General features: G+C 36.5%; 1 protein-coding gene across 7 annotated transcripts in view; it reads left to right on the forward strand.

Moving 5' to 3' along the window:
- Positions 1–17,297, forward strand: part of COBL (cordon-bleu WH2 repeat protein) — a 157,467-nt gene that overhangs the window by 85,120 nt on the left and 55,050 nt on the right. The window lies entirely within an intron of this gene.

Here is a 17,297-nt window from a genome sequence, read left to right on the forward strand (position 1 = left end):
ACTCCCTGTCACTCTCTTATTTATCTTCATTAAGACATATGTTAAACACCTTCTCAAGTGAAGCATTCTGTACGAAATGTTGATTCACACTCTTGGTAAAGGATTGTGGTTTTTTATTTTCCCATTCTTAGGTTATCTAAGTGTGATTGCTGGAACATAGTAGTGTTTCATCTTTCAAAATTGGGATAGATGCCTTGAAATAGCACTTATTTATAGACACAGCTGAAGAGAAATAACAGCTTTTTTTCTAGCAATACTTGTGCAATTTTTTCCTTAAAATTTCCTTTTGAAATTCCTATGTAAATATTTTTGAGGTTTCTTGCATCCCCCAGAACTACTGAGTTTAAGGTAAATGGATCTTTTCATATAAAAATACTATGGCATTTTGACTCCTAATCTTATACAAGTATGGTAATCACAGACTACATTATTCTTCCATTCTCTATGGCTGATCTCCTTGCAGTATGGCATTGAGATTCTAAATTGTGATGTACAATAACACTGCAAATCTAAACTCTCCTTAAACATACTAACATTTCTATTTTCAGCATTGTTGCAAGTAGGTTGAAGTGCTGGTTTTCTGAAGCCATGGGTAAAAAAATCTGTGTTTTATTTTTTGTAAATAGTATACAGTAGAGTATCAATTCAATTCAAATTCTCTTAGTCTAAAGGAAAAGTTATGGTGAAAAAGGGAAGTAGATGAAGGTTATGTCAGAGGATTTGCCATAACAAAGTTCATTTTGGGCAAAAGAAATGTCCTTTGTAACTGATGAAGTCAGTGAAGACCACAGTAGAGGTGCTAGAGTATATTTGGCTGCATTTGTTAAGTAAAGGGCATCTTTCTGGAAATAATGGCATAGGCCAAAATGTTAGAAAGTTATGGTGTGTTTCTGAAGCTCCCAGGCTGAAAGTTGCTCAAAGGCTTCCATGTACTTTTAACAGGAATGGGGTAGAATTGAAATAAAGCACAAATTCCATGAGGCAATCAAAAACGGGGGGAAGAAATTCATTGTTCAATATTATGGGGCAAAGTAGCAACAGAGATGTTTATAAGAAAACCCAAATAGTTCCATTTTATCTACATGCAGACAAGCCGGTTTGCTGTGAAAATAGAGTAAAAAATCTCAGGGTGTAAGTTTATTTCTTTAGTTTATGGGAAAGAATTAGCACTGATCTTTTTTTTTCAAGGAAGGACGTCAATTCCTTATTAATGGACTTCCTTCCATAAAAAGATAAGATGTTTGTTTAGAAAACTTTATTTATGTGCAACTGTTACTAACAGGAAGATCCTGCAAAAAGGGAACATTTTTATTTCCAGTGAAGCTAGCACACTAATAGAAAATGAAGAGGTGATATTCTGAACTTTGAGAAGGTTTTTTTTCTTTTTTCATCTGTCTGGTTCCATAAAATTGTGTAGGAAATAAAATACTGTAGCTGTTATGAACGCCTGTAACTTTCCAAACCAATAAACCTGTTATTTTAACCCATTGTTATGTTCCAGGTATAAAGGATTCTTTAAGGTTATATATATCTCATCTCCCTGCCTAGATGTCCCAAACAGAAATTTCCATGTGTATCAAGACTGGGGTGTTTTAGTTTGTGATGTATATTTAGATTTTCTCCACTCATTTTTCTGACTTATTGCAATGTAATTTTACTGTCTTACAACTTTTGTTCCTGTAGGGCTTAGGATCATTTCTCTCCTTGTGGATAAGGCCCCTGCAGTAATGTAATTTACATTTTAGTGCAACAACATTAGTTTTCCATATCTGTTTCAAGGTAGTTTTCCCGGTTTTAAATCTACCCTAGAAAACATTCATGTCTGTTCAGAGTGTGCTGAACATGCACTAGGTAGTTTGCAAAGGAATGCAGAGTCAAAGAAAGGAGTCTACAGATTTCTTCCCTGGAGACTTCACCCCTGTTTTTCTTAAAGATCTTCCAAACAATGTTATTTGGAATAATGAGAAGTCTCTTGAAAAAAATAATCTTCAAAAGGTTAGGGTATATAACAATTCCAGGAGTTTTGATGCTTATGAAGCAAGGAGGTCCTCTCCTTTCTTAAGCTGCAACACAGGGCCCACACAATCTAAAGAGTAGAGCAAAACAATACAGGGATGAGTGAAAACTGAACATTCTGTGCAGTCTCTGTTTTCTGTCAAAGCACTCCAGAAGATGTGCTACCAGAATTTCTGTCCCCCACCCCCAAAAAAGCATGCACTGTATCAAGAAAATATAAGAGAAAACCTGTATGAGACTGACATTGTAGACAGAGTACACGGAGAAAAGCCACACATGAAATCTGATAGAATTACAGGCATCTCTTTAGAGGCTTATTCTGTGTGATCTCTCCCTAAAAGAAATGTGTTTTTCTTGAAAAAAATAACCTTTTGGGACAACCTGAAAGAACTATGAAATTGAGTTATTTGAGTGTCTAGGAAGTCAAGAGTATTGTGCACTGGAAAATTAATATATGGGAATAATTACTTTTTTTGGTTTTTAACATTTATGGGGAAAAACAGAGACTGGAGTGGGGGATGTGATAAAGTTGGTCTTGGGCTTTTCTTCAAGAGGTTTCTCTATAAAATGCAATGGTTTATTCAGAAGAAGTTCATAGGGTTTTTTGGAAACAGCATAGAGTTAGATGAGGATTCTTCAGTGCCTTCATGAGTATAAAAGCTCTGGTATCAACTTCAAATGTCAGAAATCCAACTTGTAGACTGTGAGCTGTGTGTTATTTCAGCTGCTACCCTTTTCCAAACAGAAGAACTGTAAATGTAACAGGAGGCATCAGGGATTTTTTTACTAGCCAGTCAAATTTCTTTACTAACAGAACAATATACCAGTTACAGTATTCTACCATTTGAGCCACAGACTGTAATTTTAGTTGTTATATGGCAAGACAGTGGGCTTAAATAAAAAATGTATTGATGTTTTTAGTGCAGGTGAAGAACTGGACTAACACTTTTAGAAGGTTGTATTATAAACCAACACAACTTTCAGATTTATTTACATGTTTATGTTATCTCCTGTATGTTGCTATAGACAAACTGATGTGTATAACATACTGTGAGTTTTTGCCGTTTTTTACATTCCTCTCTTCTCCATTTAGATCTCGAAGCTAGGTTGCTGAGGATGGTTGTTGACTCTAAATTATTGGTCAAGACCATCTTTTAGAGCAGAATGCTTGCACCCAGTGTTTGATCAAGGCTGATATTTTCTCACCAGTTATAACCTACTCATTGAAGAGTCTTGCTCACCTGAACAAAAAGGCAAGAGAGCCAAAAGAGAGCCACAGACTTGTTCTCATGATTTCTGGCAGTTTTCTTTCCCATTGTCCATAGTTAAAATAAGCCAATTCTATGCCTAAATGAGAAGTTTGCTTTAAGAGAATTATTATAATGTGAAAAAATGTAAATGAGATTTTCGTATCTTTCCTGGAGAAAATAAGATACAACAAAAATTTGCCAAATGTCTTGCTTATATTGAAGATATTTTCAGTAATTGCTATGTTTTTGCCATCTTCACTGATGATCTCTTATACTGACCGCCACATAGGGTGCTCCTCTCAGTCTCCCTCTATGCTGGATATAGCGGCCTCCTGCAAAGGATGCTGCCAGTGCATATTGCATTGAAAGAGTGGTGATTCTGCTGGCAGTCATTGATAGGAGTGCTGCAGAGTTGGCAGGACCCTGGCTTAGGCATCCTATCCATTTAGTAGCATTTTCATGCTTTTGGTAGGCTTGCTTTTCTCACAGCAGAATTAATGTTACAGTACTATTTACTGTTCTTTTATATGTAAACCAATATAAATAGAGTACACCAGGGATTGAAAACTTAGGTTGTCCATGTTTGGTTGAGCATGTTAGCAAGTGTGTCAAAAGGAGGGAAAATACTCCAGTGAAATGTCCTTTCTGGAAGATATTAAATTTGTACCTATCTACAGGCAACCCTGAAACACTTGAAATGACACTGTAGATGAACACAGCATATAGTGAGAACATACCTGGAATTCATTCTGCCAGCAAGAACCACAGAATAATCTTCAAGAAGTAAAAATAAAGAAGAGGCAGTAAAGGAAATGTATGAATAATTTAATATTGGGATTATAATTAACTTTTTTTTTTTTTCAAAGTGTTATTAAACTGTAGACTCATCCAAATTTTTGGAATCAGTCCCTGAATTTTTAGTTCTTAAATTCCCCATTTGTATGTGTGTATGCTACAGGTATGGACTTGGAAGCTGCTTGAAACTGTGACTCATAATCTTCCTTAGAATTAAGATATATTTTTAAATGGTGGCCAAGGTTTTTAGAAATGGTTAGTTCAGCTGTCCATAATTAGGAAGCTGATTTTGGAGCTTGATGTTTTCTGAACTTTTAAGATGTCAGAAGCTACGTCTGGTTGCTCAGCAACTCAGTATCTGGCCACTGTGATTTAATATCATATTATTTTCCAAAGTGCCACCTTCTGTCACCAAAGGAATTTAAATTGAGGTTGTTAATGCAAAAATCTGAGCAAAGCAAGAATTTCTTCCTCTAATGTCCCCCCAGCACAGCGGGGTTTTTTGCACAGTCATCTTTCATGCATTTTTGCACAAAGTGATAACCACTCATCCACCTTGCTTCCATATAATCTAATGCCACGGATTTGTGGTTAGCTGGCTGCAAGGATAATCTTGGTTGATATGAAATCACACTGTTACTGTTGTTCTCCTCAGGTTTTCCAAATAACATATTCCCCTGTGGCTGCAAATTAAGCCTTAAAGCCATAAACACGAAGCACCCTGTAGAACAGTGTAGAGTAACTTCTTGTCATGTATGTCTGTGTCAATATGGATGCCACCAGTAGAGCTCTCTGTGTGCCCTGTGAGTCTTGAATCTGCCTTGTCCCTGGCTATTTACAATAAGTCTGATATTTCAAATAATAATACTCCTGCAGCTGGCTTTTCCTCTGAGAAACAGCCAAGTCTTTAGGAAGAACCTGTGTTTGTGTGGATGGCAGCTTTTCTTCCTCACAACTTTTCTTGGACTATGAGATTTGACATTTTTTCAAGAGAAGCATGATACCAGCAGTCACTGCAGCTGTGGGAAGCTGTGGGGCAGAAGAGTCACAGCTGAATGAGAACACCTACCATAGCTTCTTACAGAACTGAGATTTATTGTAGCCAGCTGCCTAAAACCCACTTAATTAACTTCACCTATAGAAGCACGGTACTTGAACCAGCTTCTTTTCATCTTCTTTTGTGCATCTGCTGTAATTTATTATTGTCAAAATTTCACTCTGATCAGAGTCCTGATCATTTCCAAGAGGAAAAGTCCTGACTTTTCCAAGAGGAAAAGTTTCAAATTAGTTTAGAATATCCTGGTTGGTAGATCCTATTTTTTATTAAAAATATTGCAGTCATACTTGGACGAGTTTGTTTTTTGTACTGCACCAGGATACATTTATGGTGTAGGTATTTTCTTCCCTTCTATGTTATGCTTTATTTCACTTCTTCTGTGTAAGGGATAAGATAATGGGCAGTTTGTGGGGGACATGTGATGAATGTATTTTGTTTTAATAAGAAGCCCAGAATCCAACAAAAGGGTGGATGGCTTCAGATTACTTATCTCCCTTTCATAGGTTACACCTAAACCAGAAATGTCTACTAGAAGTCAAGATATGAATGCATGCTTTTTTTATCTTCTTTTAGAGAGGAAGGGAGGTTTCTCTTGACTTAAAGGTCTTCTGGGTGGGGTCTTCTCAACCTTTTTCTTATGACACATTTCCTTTCTCTCTTAAGTGTTCTGTGAATGTATTTTCATTTTGCTTTGTGTTTTTTGTTGGTTTTTGTTTTTGGTTTGTTGGGTTTTTTTTTCTATGGAGCATCTAGAAGTTTCCTTTGAGAATAACAGATAAATTTTTTCACATTCTGAGGAAGGATGCAATGAATCAGATTTTGCTGTAGGAAAAAGCTGTTTTTCAAAATGTGTCTTTTATTTCTATGACCTACTGTATCTTCTAGGTCACTTCTTAGGTTTTTATAAGCTTCCTGAGGGTATGAAAGCAGGATTTATTCAGAAGGAGGAGGAAGAACACTTGACTGACTTTTGAATATGTTTAAAATGTTGATTTAAAATTAATTAATGACTGAGTTTATATGCCTTTTCAATTGTTGTAATTTAAATTTTCTTTTTGACCACAGAGGCCTGAAATGTGAATACTACTGAATGCTATTTTTAGAAGTATCTTTGCCTTTGTTCATTAACTGAGGATGTCATGGTTGTTAGCTGTGATCTTCTCCAATCTTTGTGGCAGACTTGTTAGAATTCTCAGGCAGTATGTGATATCTCTCAACAGCATTTTTCTGATGAAGGCAAGGATATTGAATCTTTAATAAAGATGCTCTTCCTCTGAAACACTGTTCAAATGCCCAGGTTATGTAAGCCTTAAAGAAGGGAGCTAGTTTTTTGTGTCAGGGTTTCTATATTGGGTGCTGGAGTGCACTTTTTACTGCTGTATGCCAAATTAAGAGGCTGAGAACTTCTTAGATAATTGGCATGGGGCAATATTTTGGTAAGGTCAAAGAGTAGCTGTGTGTCTCTCTGTTGATACAGATAAACAATTATTGATAAACCGATTAAGAATGGAGATATTTGTTTTATTTATTTCTGTGTTTCACATCAAATTTGTGTAGCAGTTGCTTGTTTTGGATGTATAAGGCTGTAAATACTGCATGGTAATGACAAAAATTCTCCATTAGGCTTTTAGTATCTATTTTTTGTGCTTTTCTGCCAGTCATTCTTCCTGAAATTTTAGTTAGAAGCTAATTTATTTCATTTATGCATTCCTATAGATGTTGAGAGTTTATGGGTATCATGGGAGTCTTGCATCTGTTCATAGAACCATATAGAAATAATTTATTTTGTCTTATGCTTTGGCCAGAGTCTTTGGTCTGTTAGTATGGGGTGGTAAAACAGTTAAACTTGGCTTGACATTTTTCACAGGTTGAGGGGTCTGGCACAGAGAGATAATGACCATCAACTTTGTTCAATAACAGAGATAAGGAGTGCACTTCAGTTCTTTGTTTGAGGAGCACGTTGTAGTTCCTTTGTCTGAGCAGCAGGTATGTGAAGTATTCTCAAGATGATGCATCAGAGACTGTACTGCTATCTGAAGTAAGAAAGATTGTATAAAATAACTGTGTCTGTAGTAAGTCTCTTTCTACTATGACAAGCAAAGAAATAGAGAAAAAAAATTACTGAATAATACTGCTGAATGCTGCCAATGCCACATTCTGGCATGAAGAAATTCAGAGAAAATAGGTGAAAGATATAGCTGCTGTTTGGAAAGTATAAGAGAAATAATAAAAAAAATTTAAAAAAAAAAAAAGAGCCTCTTTAGTTGGTTTATGTACTGGCAAAATTACTGGAAATATAATAGAGAATTTAACCAGTTGGCATCTTTGTAAAGACAGTGAATAGGGTAAATGAAGCTTGCGTAAGAGAGAAACCCTGCTTTACATGGTTTTTTTTCCCCTTACAGCACTCTTGATGCATTCAGCAAGCAGATGGGTGTGATCTGGTTGATACAGTCTGTCTGGGTTTCCACAAAGCTTCCAAGTTCCCTCATCAAGGATTTAATAAGGAAACCAAGTCTCAGTTCCATAATAAATAAGGTCATCTTACTCTTAAATAACAGACACTAAAGAAAAGAGAGATTGCAGGTTAGGACTAAATTATCTGCTCATCTAGTGGTGAAATGTTGCAGAAGCCTTGGAGTATTTGACCATCCATGTTGATTGTATTAAGAAATTACCTGCAAAAGAAACACTTTTCAGGTAATTTGAGAAATTTGAGAAATTTTGTTGCTCTTATTTGAGTTATCTGGATAGCTGGACCAAGACTGGGTATGAAGTGCAACAGTTAGAAGACCTTATGGGACTGAGAACTTGCAGATGAAAGTAGTGAAATTCAGTATGGAAAAGGGTGAACTGATATACATGAGAAAAGACCATTCTTAATTTTTCCTAAGACCTTGTAAGATACTGATCTCTGTGCTCACAGTAGCTGATTGGGAAGATCTTAGGATCAGAAGATACTTTTATTTGAAAAAAGTCATCTCCAAGCTCAATAGCAATCAAAAAAGTAAATCCAATTCAGAGCATTTTAGGAGAGGAAAAGTGGGTAAAAATATAATTTTATTACACCACTACACATTGTGAGCTTTTCTTATGCCATCTTAAATACTACAACAGTGTTCTTCTTGATTCAGAAAGGTATTACAGAATAGGATGAGACTCATGGAAGAACATCAAGGGTAATCAAAGGTGTGGAGTAGTATAGTACAGGGTCTATGGTGCAACTTAAGTAAACCATGATTCTTCATCTTGAAAAAGTCACTGAAGACTATGGACAAGTATTTGACTTTTCAGCCAGCCATTAGAGGAGCATTTGGAGCTAATAGGAGACGGGCAAACTCCCAAATGCAAAGCATATGGGTCTTCATTGACTTGGTCCACCAAGGTTGTTATGGACACTAAAAGTTTACATGGGCTTAAGAGGAGACTGAACAAATGCTGCAAGGATGACAAATCCATTATGAATTTTGAAAGATAAATCACATCAGGAAGTCCCTAAAATGAAGTTGGTTGGTGGCTACAAAAGTATTTGGGAGAAGGTAGTACTGAACATACCTTTCCTCTTCTTTTGCTGTCCTATAGGTACCTGCCACAGTCTAATAAAGAAGCCTGAGCAGACCTTGATCTAACACATGAAGCTATTTTTGGAGAATACTGAAGAGAGTCATACCCAAATGATTGTCTCATATAATCTGATATCACTCCAGAAAAGTCACTGGTAGCATACACTATGACTTCACTAGATCTTCTTATCAGTGGTAATTTGATGACCAGAAAAACATGTTTCTTATTAAAAACAGAAACAGCTGCCTCTGATTGCTATTCCCAGTCATCAGTCTTTGTTTTGTGTTCCTAAGTGCAAAACTGCATTTGCAGAATGAAGCTGGAAGTTTTGCCAGTAAATCATAGGACCAATAAGAATTTTGTACCATGAACCCTAAAGCAACTTGCCTGGTATGCATTTTATGACTTGGTAGTGTGACTGCAGGATCAAAGAGCCCCACAGGACTCTGAGGGTCATATTTGCAGTCCCCCTGAGACGCTCCTGAAAATACTGAGATGTACTTATACAGCTCATATTACAGGTGACTGGGAGCTGTATGGGTGATGGCCAGTGGACTCTACAGGACATGTGCCTTTCACTGACAAAATAAAAAGCAGCATGAAAGATTTCAAATCTGATCCAGGTGCTGCCAGATATATTCTCTAAGTTGCAGGTCCTCTGAGGAAAGAGCTGTTGAGACCCTTCTGTTTTGTGCAATGATGGGGCTATTGTATTGCTTAGAAAATAATGATATTTCTACTTTTCAGGAGATAGAAAGTCAATCTCTTTGGGTGTTCCCTCCATCTACCCACTTTTGGCAGTATTTTTTTTAAAAGTGTATAAGGGTGGAGCTTTTCTTAATGACTTTCACTTAATGGCCTTGTCAAAAAAAGCCATGTACAAACTGTTGCCCTTCACAGACATAAAATTTTGTGATGACACACATTAAGTTTTATAGAAACAATAGTCTCTGTAAGCAATCCTAAACCTGAAAGGTTTTATTTATTTCATATTTCTACTGGAGCTGAACCTGGCTAGTGCTATCCTATTGTAGAGACCATTATCATGGTGTACAGAACCAACTAGTAGAAACAAGAGTGAGTAGTAAAAAAATTGTGGTCTTTAAAATGCCCTATACCATGGTAAATGACTAAGAAATTAAAACTCAACAATTCGTTTCCAATTTGAAGGTGTTTTGTTCATTCTTTAAAGAGCTTTAAACATGACATTGTTACCTGAATTAGAGCTATCCAGACTTGTTCGTGTCTTACAAAACAATAATCAGATAGCAAGGATGAAGCCAGCTGACAGCACATCAGATAATGTTTGCTGTGCAGTTTGGATGCTTAATTTAGCTAACAGCTGCACTTTGGTTTGGATAAATGATGCAGGCCCAAATTAAAAGGAAAGAGTAAAGTGCAATGATGGCTGAAGTCTTATCTTGCTGTCATGTAAAGCATGAAATTTAGGAAGCCTAAAAAAAACTGCTAGAGAAAGGGAGTAATTTGTACTTCTTTTTATGATAGAAACAGCTCCAAAAATTAATTCTGGTATATGCACACTTAAACACATTAATTCTTTTAATGTAGTTATTAAAAACTACAGCTTAAATGATACATGCAGTGTAGTGACTACTTTCTCAACACCTCCAAAGTGTATCAGTTAAGGGTATGTTGTATTTTAATAAGGTATTACAGAATTTTCTTCTGTATGCCTCTAAAGAAATTCTGTTGCTTCAGTCCAAATTGCTACCCATCCTCTTTATTGGTCCTAATGCTCAACCGTGTGTCTGCACATTTATTTACTAACAGCATATGTGTCATTAAAAGATAGAGAGTGGCAGAAAGCATTTTAATAACTTTAGGCAACTCTTTTTTTAGGCAGGCAACTATTTTCCAGCAGCTTTTTTGTCCCTCTTTTTCTTTCAACTCTTTTTTCCTGTAATTTTAAATAGAATAAGGTGTTACTGTGTGATGAATTATTTAAAAGGAGTCTAAGCTTTCTCAGTCAAGAAGCGATTAACTACAACTGCTTATATTTTTTTCCCAAAGCTTGGCCAATAAGAACTAGGAACTAGTTCAGAATTTCAGTGGAGGTTTTTGTGTTAGTGAGAAGGTACAGCCTCTCGGAAGTGCAATTGGAGACAAGACTCATTTTGGAAGACCCCCTTGAGAAAATCTTTACTAGATAATGTTCACAGTCAATTAACAGGTTTTGCACCAGAAGAATTTAAAATTTTGAGGTCTGCTTTAAAATTGTGTATTTTTACATTGTAAGAGGAGTCCACTGTGTGGTTTTTTTGCAGTTTCAGAAATAGGTTTTTTGCAACTTTGTCCAGGAAATAGAAGCAATATCAGTTCAGTGGTGATTTAAATTGCTTACCTGTTTTAACTGAAGGCTGGACTTTATGAAGTGCTGAGTGCTTCACAATTTGACTTGGATAGGCTGTTATTTTAGAGGGATTGGAGAATGAAATTATAAAATTTTCTAAGGTTCCTCCATAGTCTACTTTCCTGTTGTTTTTTCAAAAGTACTACAGTCCTGCATTCTAACCTGTGTAGCTATAGCCTCTGAATTGACATCAAAGTTGAAGTTACCTGGTGATGTTTAATATGTTGATGTGCAAGAACACAAGCAAGGTAAGCTTACAGTGTCTTTACATTACAATTTAACCTGCATAACATAATAATCATGCAAAAATGCAAGAATTGTTTGGCAGGAGGTCTTCCATTATTTTTCAAGAAAACATATGTCTTGAGAGTTGAATCCTTGAATTATGTGAAAGAAGAATTCTTGGAATAGTCTTTTTTCCAGCATCAACAGCATTCTTGATCTTTTGCAATAATCCAGTTGCTTCTGGCTGTGAGTTCATGGTTCAGTTGCCAACTGTTTCTGAACAGACTATACTACCTGCCTTGGGAATGGTACCACAACTTACCATCTGGTGAGATCATGATAGCATCACTTGACCTCCACATGTGGTCTCTGTCAAGCACTTCATTGAAAACTGGCAAGACATTAGGGCCAGAACATACTGTTCTATGCAGCCCTGAATTTTGGCAGGGTTGCAACGCTCAGTAAGTAAACTTCATCTGGCTTGCAAGTCTCAGACAAATAGAACAGGCTGATGTCATCGTAAGCTTTAACTCTCATTAAAGAAGAAAGTATGTGTCTAGTAATTATGAGGCTTTGTTGGGCACAGTTATTTAGGGGTAGTTAATAGACAAAGATCATTTTGAGCAGTGAGACTTCTGAAGAGCTGGCATTCAATGCAATGAAAAATGACCCTAGCACTGTGCTTAATTTAGAAGCTGGGTTTGCATCACTTTTCAGACTTTGTTTCTAACTCCACCTTACATAGATCCTAAATTAAAAAGGTAAAAAATTACAGAATCAAAAAATTAACAAAGTAAATACGTGCTGTGTCAATCAGGTTTAATTCTATGGCTTAATAGCATAGTCATTGCTTAGCCAAGTAAGAAAATAAGGGAAAACATCACAAGTAGAATTAAAAAAATTGTTCTCTGCTACTTCAAGCTATTTTTCACAGAATCGTGGAATTCTTAGGGATGGAAGGGACAGCTGGAGATCATCCAGTCCGACCCCTCTGCCAAGGCAGGGTCCCCTAGAGCAGGTTACACAGGAACACATCCAGAGGGGCTCTGTCCCAGACATGGAGACACCACAACCTTCCTAGACAAGCTGTTCCAGTGCTCTGCCACTTTCAAGGTTAAGAAGTTCTTCCTTATATTGAGGTGCAACTTTGTGTGTTTCAGTTTATGGCCATTGCTCCTCATCCTGTCACAGGGCACCACTGAAAAGAGTCTGGAACTATCCTCTTTAAAGTTGCCATGAGTCATTTGGAGAAATAGGCATCTCAATTTTTTTTGCAGTATGCCTGTCTTAATAAGAATATAATTTCTCACCTCCTGAGACCCAGTAGACAACCCTTGAGTCCTGCTCAGCTGTATTGTGTTGCTGACACTTCCAGGTGTGGCTAACAAGCAGTGTGCCATGATGGGTTCCTCAAACAAGTCTTCATAGCAGAGTCTATTTGTAATTTGGATAATAAAATTTGATACTTTTGGGCAATAGCTTTATGTAGAGCCAGATTATGCTACAGTCCTAATAATATATTTAATTGACACTGTACCATTTTATTCTTCTCCCCTCTTCATGCTTTTAGATTGTGGAAATTTGGGGTGTTTTTGGCTGGTGTTCGTAAGTGCTGGAGAGAATTTGACTTGAGTGGGAATTTGAAGGGGGCAGTGGGAAGGCATGGCACAAACGAGGTGATTGTTAAGGGTCCCTTCTAACCCAAACCATTCTATGGACCTATCGAATCGGAAAGGAATCAGAAACTATTGCTTGACTTACTGCCTAAACCATGTTTCCCAGGCTTTCTATGTGCCTGTGGAAGGAGAAGGCTGATAGAAGGAGGTAGAACACTGGAAATAATCAGATATGTTTTTCTCTAAATTGAGAAGGTGATTGCCTAGGCCTTAGTGCTAAGCACTAGAAATTTAACTTGACTATCTCTACAGAAGAAAATTTTAAGTCCAGAGAAAAACCTAAAAGCTCCAGGGAAGTATGTCACTTAGTGGAAGCAGAAAGGATAGTGTTCTCCTTGTAATATGTTTATGTGAATTACCTTCCACGTTCTAGCCCTAACAGATTTTGGGCTACAACACATCCTTTTGGCAAAAAATTCAAAAAAGATGTAAAATAACTGTTGCAAATCTTCATTTGCAAATCCGTGAGATTTTTAAGGACAGACAAGCAGATCATCCAATCATCCAGCCTATAATCCAGGATGTGAGACTGAGAAAGAAAAGATAATGTATAAAATTCTTAGTCTAGTGCCTTTCTAAAAGGCAGTCACTTAACAAAATGACATCGATTATATCAAATTCATTGACGAGGTTGTCAGAAGAAATATGAACTGCACTGCTACTATGCATCTTACACTCTTATTAATGATAATTCGTTAATTGTATAGCTCTAACTAAAAAGACGTGCACAGATATGAGATTAAAACCTGGAGGTCGATTTTGCCTTTTTTTAAACTTCTGTAGAGGAGAAATTAATATTGGTTCGTGTTGCTTTTAAATTGTGATTTTTAAGTGTTTGAGGGGTTCTTGGTTTTTTTCCCCCCTCAATGAAGACTTAAATGAGGAGAATTACATTGTATTCTGAGAAACAGAGGAAGTTCAATTCTTTGCCAAAGCAAACATCCGCAGACTTGTGTAGTCTACATGTTTCAATGCATGTGAAAATATTTGGTGTTGTAGCATGATTTCCTTGAGTGGAAATAATACTGCAGCTAGAAATGAGATTTTGCAAAGAAGGAAATCACAGCTATCTTAGTGATTTAACATCTCAGATTTGTTTATGGATAGTTTCCTGTCTGACACATTTAACTGAGCAAGTTAAAGGGTTTAACGATTAGAATGGCATTAATTTTTAACTGTCCTTGATGGTGACATTTCACAAAGGGTGTGTTCTATAAAAACAGATGGAAAAATGAGCTTGCCCCTTCACCTTGTACTGGCTTTCTTGTGTTAACTGATTTAGCTTTCTGTCACCAATCAGCCAAGTATTCAAGGACATACTTGCCTTTTGTCTTCCTCATTTTGTGAATAAAATAGCACAAGAACATAGAAATTTTTATAAAATCCAGTAGTAGTAAGCTTTCATCTGTTATTAAGGCTGAGATGTTTTTGTAGTCAGAGCTTGATTTTTGATAATCAGTATTCAATTCTGTTATAAAATCCTGTTTAACTCCAAAGTTATATAATAAATAAATAATCTGAAATGAAGCATTATGGGCAAAACTATGCAAAATAATGTGATATTAAAATAGTGTGATATGTGACTAAAATATTAATGATAGGGTTCTTTTCAATAGGCAGATGCAGTTTGCACTCTAGTTCTAAGACAGATTTCCTACAGTGCCTGGGTTCTTCCAGCAGTAAAGCAGCTCAGAAGCTGAGGCAGGGAGTACAGCTGGGATGCAGCCATCAGGTGAGACAGACACCTGCAGAGCACAAGGAAGGACGGTGCAGAGTTTAAAAGTCAGGAGGAAGCTCCCTAATAGAGAATGGTGTTGTCAGGACTGAAATATGGTTATCCTGTTCCTTGAGTTGCTTGCTATTCTTTTGGACTTAATTCAAGTTGGCAGTAGCTTGGGAGTCTCCCATCTAAATCTGTTCCCCAGGAGAGTGATGTGTCCAGAGTTACACAAGCTGTCAGGTCTGGTCGGTCCAAATACCAGTCCTGCTATCCCAGCATACTTACTCATATGGCTTACTTAAAGCTAAGCCTATTTTTATTCATTTTATTGCCAGGCTTTGAGATCCAACACCTCAACATGAATGGAAGTAAAATGACCAATGCAGAGAAACTCTTTGCTAATTCCTAACGTGTAGTTATTCCTATGAATTTTACCAAAATGAAAAGTTTTCCAAATGATACCCTCTTTAAAAGTGTTTCAGTGTGCTAGATTTTTTTATTATATCTGTGTCTGTTGTTTTGGTAATATGTTGTTGTATTGTATGGTATCCTAGTATTTTAAATAACCCACACAAATGCATTCTGCACAGTAAGGACATGCTTCTGGCGAGACATCAGGCTCCTGTCTTTGAATGCAGTTTCTAATATACTTGTGTTTCAGTGCACTTGTGTACTTAGGGATTAAACATTCATCTTTTAATCAAATGAAACAGGATACTACCCAATAAGGAAAGAAGGTAGAGAAGTTCAGTGCTGAATAGATAGATGATTTTATTCAATGTAGCTTAAAGTGGTCAGCCTCATTAGCTCAGTTGCCCAGTTTTGAGAGCTCACTGAATTTTCCTTTGTCAGTGTATGCCAGTGAAAAGACTAATGATGTATGACCTGTCCAAGGAATATTAGGCACATAAGTAAATGTTGTATAAGACACATTAATGTTCAGTTGGGACTTCTTGTGGTTTCTAGTGCTAGGCATGTTGAAGCATCTGTTGCCCTGTGAAAATGCAGAATCAGCTGTGCAGGATAGCTTCTATATCATCAAGTTTAGTGGACAGATTTATGTCTCCATTCTACAGCCGAAAGATTTATCTGTCTGATTTTCCTAGAGCAATTCTTCTTGGATCAAAATATTTTCTTCTCAACTGCTTTAAGTTATGTCATAGTAATATGTCTTTAAATCCAAACCCATAAATCTTACATACCAATCTACCACTTGTCTTTCATAAAATATTATAAATGATTAGTGCTGTTATATCAAGAGTTTAAAGCCAATTAATGAAGTATGCATCTTTTTTTTCTTTTAGAATTTTTGTAAAATGGCTCTTAATTATTTGAAGTTTTTTGGGGTTTTTTTGTTTGTTTTTTTTCTGTGCGAGGAAGAGGTTTGAGATGGTCCCACACATGGTTTGGGTGGATGCTGTTGTTTGTTCAGTTACAGCTTAGCTCTGGGATTATTTTTTTTTTTCTGTTTGGATTGCCTTTAAAATTTTTTGAAATTCAATGTGCACTCTGACTCCACACGATATCATCGCCAGCAGGTATATCAGAATCTGGCTCACTTAAATCAGAGTGTGTGTCTGGTCAGTGTGGGATGATGGAACCACTTTGTAATGAGAATGTGCTGGGGATTGAGTCCATGTGTCCTTTTTCCAGTTCTTTTTCTTTACTTCTAAAAATAATTTCTGCAGTCATTCACTGTTTCCATGAATAAGACAATTTGTGTACAAATTAGCCAATTCCTCTCTAAAACAATAAATGTGTGATGTGTAACATTGCATAAAAAGGAGAAAGAAGGAAGAGAGTATAAGGACTTTCTTCACACAGTTTATATCATATACTATAGAATTATTTATTTGCATATGCTCAACAATAATCTGACATCCCTTAGAAGCAGTCCTTATTCCAGACCTGATTCTATTGCTGACACATCTGTATCATCTGTAGCTATGTTGTTTGAGCAGGAAGAAAATTGCTTTAAGGAGAATTATGTTAAATATTAAGACTGGAAAATTCTTACGTTTTCAAGATTTTTTTCCTTTCAATGGCAAAACGATAAGAGTGATAGTAAAAGGAAAAATCTGTTGCCATAAGACAAATGTTTCTTGCAATGTTTATAAAAAATACTGGAAAGACTGGTTTGGATTTTGAAACACAAACTATGCAACTTAATGGTGCAGTTTCTGGCTTACAGAAGGAGGCTCAGTTTTAGGAGCCATATACCTACAGTGAATTTGGGCCCAGTTGGGTCTGTGAATTAAAGAAAGCTGGCATTGACCAGATGACTGAGTACTTTTATAAATACACATTTCTGTTAGAAAGTTTAAAAGGGAAGGGCTGACAAATGCAAAACCAGTGTCTGGCCTGTAAGTAGAGGACAGGCAAGGCAAAGGAGTGGAGCTCACACTGGAATTCTATCTAAGAACCTCCTTGTCTTTGAATGCTTGACGAATTTTCAGTAGTGGTGACTTTTGTTTCCTTGGGCCTCCTTTAATAATTTTCATTACTTCATAATCATTGCAACCTGACCCAAAGAAAATACTGGACTTTTACACATAAGGAAACTTAAACTCAATTTACACATACCACTCTTACAGTGTCCACAGATTGTTCACGAGTAGAGTGA

Source organism: Onychostruthus taczanowskii, unplaced genomic scaffold, assembly GCF_017590055.1.
Source record: "Onychostruthus taczanowskii isolate IOZ18803 unplaced genomic scaffold, ASM1759005v1 scaffold37, whole genome shotgun sequence".
In the NCBI taxonomy this organism is placed as follows: Eukaryota; Metazoa; Chordata; class Aves; order Passeriformes; family Passeridae; genus Onychostruthus; species Onychostruthus taczanowskii.